Here is a 7,002-nt window from a genome sequence, read left to right on the forward strand (position 1 = left end):
GAGGTGGGATAGATGGCCTGCAGTCCTATCCCAAATGGGCAACTAATCCCTATGTACTTGTGGAGATCTGAGAGGATGTGATTGTTAAAAGAAACACGACTAAACTTCTACCTCCGTAGGGGTCAAAAATATTCATTTTCATTGTCAGCAGGATTCGACCCTGCGCAGAAAGATCCTAATGGATTTCTAGTCCATCGCCTTAACCACTCGGCCACTACAACTTTGACAAAAGTAAACAGGCTTGTTAGGAGTGATTGGGCCAACAGGCATAGCCTACAGAAAGTGATAATTTAACAGCTGAAAGATAATGCCATAACATGAAATGTTCCCCTCATTGTTGGATCCTGTGTTTTACATTATAGCCATTACCATATATATGATTGAATATTATCTGCTGTTGGCTTGTGTGGGTGTATGTATGTGTTATGCAACATAGCTGACTTGAAACATTGTTAAAAGTTTCAGGGCCATGGGCCTTTCTCATGATGGAAAAATACAGAAGACAGTGACTGTGCAATGAGTTGGGAGGGGGCACATTCAGAGCGTGGGGTTGCAGAACAAGCGGTCTTTTGTTAGATAACAAGATCCAGGTGCAAGATAACGGTATCGAGCATGAGCACATGGATGTTCTTCACAGCAACAGTTACATCTATCAACAGAAGCGCCAGAGGCGGGGACCCGCCTGAGCGCCTGCAATAGGCTGAGCAAGTTTAAACCACGCCCAGCCTCTACTGTGCTAGGCCAACAGACGGGTTGGAACTGTCTATCAAAGTATAAAGAATACTGTTTACATACATCTTGTCAGTTCTCTGTTCTGCCTGCGTGGTATTACAGTGAGCCCGTATATACGAAAGTTGCATTTACCATTTATTACTTAGCTAATAAAAAAACATGGTATAAAATCGGTGACTAATTGTTATATTTATCCTGATACCAGATTTGAATTTACGCAACTCTAACGTCATTCATTTGTTATTAAGTACAGCTGTTGTCTTATTTTCCTTGATCTTTGCTCAGCTCCAGAAGGTTTGCATTTGAGTGTATATTATACATTTTTATTTCACTGTGTGAAGTTATTTCATCTTTATTACTGCTAAGCAGCATGACTCCTGAGAGGCACTAAATGACTGTCAGAAGTGGGATTTGAACCCACGCCTCCATGGGAGACAGCGACCTGAACGCAGCTCCTTAGACCGCTCGGCCATCCTGACTAGAGCACAGTACCTGGGTATCGGGTTAAAGAGTATGGGGTAAAAGTAGAAATAGGCACTGCCTACTATAATCACCACATACTACATGTATGATTCATTCTAGCTGATTATAAAAGTGTGACTGGATAGTCTGGGACTACATGTATGAGTGGTGGGTAACGAGTGACCACCAAAGTGCGAATGGAAAGCGATATGATGTACTAGGCAGGGCCAAGTGTGAATGATAATTGATAATTAAATTGATTACTTGGACTTGAGACCGATTTAGCCTTAAGGAGAGGGTCTCTCTAAGGTCCTAACAAAGCATAGCTGTGTGTGAAGTACATCGGGTAGTAAAGTCGGCGCACTGACTACCAAGTTTGAATGAGACATTAACTTGTTCTAGAAACGTGATCCGGTCGACACGTTAGTCATATGTAGTGATTGTATTTTTTATTTTGTACATTTGGTATTGAAGTAAAGGTGATAATCCGGGGGACACTAGACTACTTAAAACCCTAGGGGACCCACAGTGCATAATTGAGTTCTTACTTTAGACCTAATTGGGGGCCGATTTAGCCATAAGGAAAAGGGTACCACTTGGGTTTGAGTAAAGGCATAGGTTGTTGACAGTATTGTAGTGTACATAAAATGTCATTGGAAATAAAGGTGTTGAAAACGCTGAAGTCCACTCTGGAAGTGAATGAAGGCAGAGAGGATAAGGAGTGGAAGAGACGGGGGGGAGAAGCTGTACAGAGAATGGATAGGAGGCGGGGCCATTGCGTCTCCTACTGGTCTGCTTACTGCGGTGAATGAAGATTTGAGTGTGTATGGTTTAAGTTGAAGCTTACTGGCGTGAACGAAGATTTGTGAGACTCAAATTGTGTGCATGAAATACGCTTGATATTCAGTCAGGGACTAATATCAGTATGAATGAGGTCGGGGACCTTCAGATGAGATGTCTGAGTTGTGTTAATTTGAGCCTGCCAAGCTGAGTGTGGTACATTAGGTAATTCAGTTGGAGCTGGTACCGGTGAGAATGTTTAAAAAGTCGCTGGCTTGCTGATGAGATGTTTGCACAGAGTTATATCATAGAATATGTAGGGGGTGTGCATCACTGTTGGAAAAAGTGTTAAACTCTTAACGTGTTCACGCTACAGGTTCCCCAAGGGGAACCACACCCCCCCGCTCAACTCAAACCGTGGCGCAAAGAATGCAAAAATATTCTTAGAAATATTTAACCTCCAGACATTAACAAGTCCAATTGCTCAAATGAAAGAAACACTTTGTTCATCTACCCAGCGAGTCAGATTTCTAAAATGTTTTACGGCGAAAACATAGCACATACAGTGCCTTGCGAAAGTATTCGGCCCCCTTGAACTTTGCGACCTTTTGCCACACATCTTCCCATCAATTTTAACCATCTTCCCTGTCCCTGCTGAAGAAAAGCAGGCCCAAACCATGATGCTGCCACCACCATGTTTGACAGTGGGGATGGTGTGTTCAGGGTTATGGGCTGTGTTGCTTTTACGCCAAACATAACGTTTTGCATTGTTGCCAAAAAGTTCAATTTTGGTTTCATCTGACCAGAGCACCTTCTTCCACATGTTTGGTGTGTCTCCCAGGTGGCTTGTGGCAAACTTTAACCTCTTGAAACTCCCCATCCCGGATCCGGGATTGTGACTAAGCCTCAGGCTCATTAGCATAACGCAACGTTAACGATTTCTGAAAATCGCAAATAAAATTAAAATAATGCGTTTGCTCTCAAGCTTAGCCTTTTCTTAACAACACTGTCATCTCAGATTTTCAAAATATGCTTTTGAACCATAGAAATTGACTAATTTGTGTAAGAGTATGCAAAGCTAGCATAGCATTTTGTGTATCATGTAGCACGCAACATTTTCACAAAAGCCAGATAACCAAATAAATAAAATCATTTACCTTTGAAGAGCTTCTGATGTTTTCAATGAGGAGACTCCCAGCCACATACCAGATGCGCAGTGTTTCCTGAAAGCGTCTGTGTGTAGGAGAAATCGTTCCGTTTTCTACATTGCGCCTGGCTACCGAAACGAACCGAAAATGCAGTCACCTACAACGTGAAACCTTTTTCCGGATTAACTACATAATATTGACCGAAACATGGCAAACGTTGTTTGGAATCAATCCTCAAGGTGTTTTTTCACATATCTCTTCATTGACATGCAGTTCGTGGAAGCTTGCTTCTCTCTCTGTGCCCCATGGAAAAATACTGGCAGGTGACTTTTGCGCACCAATTTCGGCGCAGGACACCGGGCGGACACGTGGTAAATGTGGTCTCTTATGGTCAATCTTCCAACGATCTGCCTACAAATACGTCACAATGCTGCAGACACCTTGGGGAAACGACAGAAAGGGCAGACTCATTCCTCTTGCGTTCACAGCCATATAAGGAGATCATGAAAGACAGAGCCTCAAAAATCCTTGTCATTTCCTGGATGCCAAGTCATCTTGGTTTTGCCTGAAGCTCACGTTAAAGGGCACGCACAGAGAAGATATTTGTATTTCTGGACACGTCAGAGTGTTTTCTTTCGAACAGTAGCAATTATATGCATAGTCGAGCATCTTGTGACAAAATATCTTGTTTAAAACGGGAACGTTTTTCTTCCAAAAATGAAATAGCGCCACCATAAGTGTAAGAGGTTAAACGACACTTTATGGATATATTTAAGAAATGGCTTTCTTCTTGCCACTCTTCCATAAAGGCCAGATTTGTGCAATATACGACTGATTGTTGTCCTATGGACAGAGTCTCCCACCTCAGCTGTAGATCTCTGCAGTTCATCCAGAGTGATCATGGGCCTCTTGGCTGCATCTCTGATCAGTCTTCTCCTTGTATGAGCTGAAAGTTTAGAGGGACGGCCAGGTCTTGATAGATTTGCAGTGTTCTGATACTCCTTCCATTTCAATATTATCGCTTGCACAGTGCTCCTTGGGATGTTTAAAGCTTGGGAAATCTTTTTGTATCCAAATCCGGCTTTAAACTTCTTCACAACAGTATCTCGGACCTGCCTGGTGTGTTCCTTGCTATTCATGATGCTCTCTGCGCTTTTAACGGACCTCTAAGACTATCACAGTGCAGGTGCATTTATACGGAGACTTGATTACACACAGGTGGATTGTATTTCTCATCATTAGTCATTTAGGTCAACATTGGATCATTCAGAGATCCTCACTGAACTTCTGGAGAGAGTTTGCTGCACTGAAAGTAAAGGGGCTGAATAATTTTGCACGCCCAATTTTTCAGTTTTTGATTTGTTAAAAAAGTTTAAAATATCCAATAAATGTCGTTCCACTTCATGATTGTGTCCCACTTGTTGTTGATTCTTCACACAAAAATACAGTTTTATATCTTTATGTTTGAAGCCTGAAATGTGGCAAAAGGTCGCAAAGTTCAAGGGGGCCGAATACCTTCGCAAGGCACTGTATGTATATCAAACTACCATAAAGACAGACGATATGTAGCCATTTTGTCAAACAAAAGATGCAATCACAAACGAAGTATTACAAGAAAAAAAATTCACTAATCTTTTGAAAATCTTCATCAGATGAAAGCAATAGGACATGTTACACAGTACATTTATGTTTTTTTTTCAATAATATGCAATTTATATCCATAAATCTCCGTTTACATTGACGCCATGATCAAAAAATGCTGCAAAATGTCTGGAGAAATTATAGAGAACTCCGCCAGATAACAGCAATACACATCATAAACTTTGACTAAATATACATGTTCTACATATAGTTAGAAAGATACACTGCTTCTTAATGCAATCGCTTTGTCACATTTCTTTTTCACGTTACAGAAATCGCTCACTATTCAATAATCTGAGACGGCGCTCAGACGTAAGCAATATTTCTCCGCTATGTTGGAGTCAACTGAAACACAAAATTACAACATAAATATTCCCTTTCCTTTGATGGTCTTCGATCAGAATGTAGTGGAAGGAGTCATACTTACCAAAAACAGCGTTTGGTTTCAAGTCGTGTGTCTTTCTGTTAGCAAACGCGTCAAATTCCAGATTAAATGCATCCAAAATTACTTCTGGTCTCGAGGGGTTGCGCATCAAAACTTCAAAATTACATATTATATGTTGACTAAACTGGTCAAACTAAGTGCAGAATCAAGCTTTAGGATGTTATTAACGTACAAAACAATTCTCAAATCGAACAGACAAACTGACTTCTTCTCGTGCTCCATGGAACAAAGGGCGCTCTGAGCGCAACGCGCGCCTGAAAGTGCATGTATTTTCTCACGACACTCAGTATTTAGCCTGCCAAAGGGTCAAAGCTCGCGGGATTTGCACAATGAAAAGCTCTATTGGTAGAAGACATCTCGCGGAAGACATAGAAACTGATCCCAGATCCATAGTTGGTTGGGATGTGTGGGGCGATGACGTCAAATTTGGCCCAACTTTCCTGATGAGAAAAATAGTTTGGGAGATAAGCTGCCCTGTGAGTTCTGCTATACATACAGACATAATTCAAACGGTTTTAGAAGCTTTAGAATGTTTTCTATTCAATAATTATTATTATATGCATATATTAGCAATTTTGGACAGATTTTTTTTCAGTTTACTATGGGCACGCAATTCATCCAAAGGGGGCAGTATTGTCCCGAGCCTTAACAGGTACAATTCTGTGTGTAGATTTATATTATGAGGTTTGAACTATACTAATATTGTAGGATTACATAATCAACATCTGAACATACTTACGTTAAACATTAATTGAGCCACTGAGTAATAGATAAGATATACACTAGGTACGGGCGACGGGTGTGGTCGATGTAAGATGGGAGGGGTGTTCTAACCAAGTGCTGAGAAATAAGGTAAATTTATTTTGTTCTTTTAATTAATTTACACAAGTACTTCCCGGTTATTGATTTTGGTTTGATTGTTCAGATAACACCATTGAAATTAAACAGGAGGTTAAGGTATACTAACATTAGAATATGTTTTCATTATGGGGAACAATGAAAGGCCCGCAGAGTGGATTGCAGGCTGATTTTATTTTATGTTAAAGGGACAGTGTACGTTTATCACAGTTGTGTGTGTGTGTCTAACAGCTGGGTATTTAAGTATTTGGGGGAGACAATTTGGAGAAACACGAATGTAAGACATGAAACATCGAGACGAATTATTTGAGTTTGAGGGAATTATCGTAAGTATTAGGTTTTGTTTTTGTAGTAAACATTTGGGTTAAGGGGATTTCCCTGTTCCCAGAGACAAGATATCTTAAAGGGGTACACTCACATATGGAATATTAGGAGTTTTATTTTCTGAGTTTTAATTACACAAGTGAATTTGTAAAAGATAAAGGGTTCTTTTATATGTCTAATATGGTTGTGCTACAAATTATGGCTACAGTATATGCAATTTCTTCCACTTTTTGAGTGACACAAAGATGCTTATCGAAATGGTGAAAATGCAACAGCTGTTAATCAGACTCACTTTGACTTTATATAGTGCACCAAGAGATAGTTCCTCGCTTACGGCCATACCAGCCTCAATACGCGCTTCCGGTGAGGAAAGTGAGACAGGTGCGGTTGATAAGAGCTGTGAGTGAGTGTTTTTTTTGTTGTTGTTATATTTCAACAGTTTTCGAAGTATAATTGTGGTTTTTGCAGTTGAATAAGTTTTAAGTTTGGTTCGTTCTTCCCCCTTGCAGTTTTGCTGCTTGGGGGAGAGTTTTGCTGCATATTTTGGTTTATTATGACGGACAACATGGCAAAGAACAAGGGAATGGACAAGGACAATGGACAACGGACAAA

At 40.4% G+C, this 7,002-nt stretch overlaps 1 non-coding gene across 1 annotated transcript; it reads right to left on the reverse strand.

Annotated features, from left to right (window-relative positions):
* Window positions 1-1,128: 1,128 nt before the first annotated feature.
* On the reverse strand, window positions 1,129-1,211 carry trnal-cag (transfer RNA leucine (anticodon CAG)). The gene has a single exon. It is a non-coding gene; the product is annotated as a tRNA-Leu (tRNA).
* Between the last annotated feature and the right edge of the window lie 5,791 nt (window positions 1,212-7,002).

This window comes from Oncorhynchus masou, unplaced genomic scaffold, assembly GCF_036934945.1.
Source record: "Oncorhynchus masou masou isolate Uvic2021 unplaced genomic scaffold, UVic_Omas_1.1 unplaced_scaffold_1366, whole genome shotgun sequence".
Classification (NCBI taxonomy): Eukaryota; Metazoa; Chordata; class Actinopteri; order Salmoniformes; family Salmonidae; genus Oncorhynchus; species Oncorhynchus masou.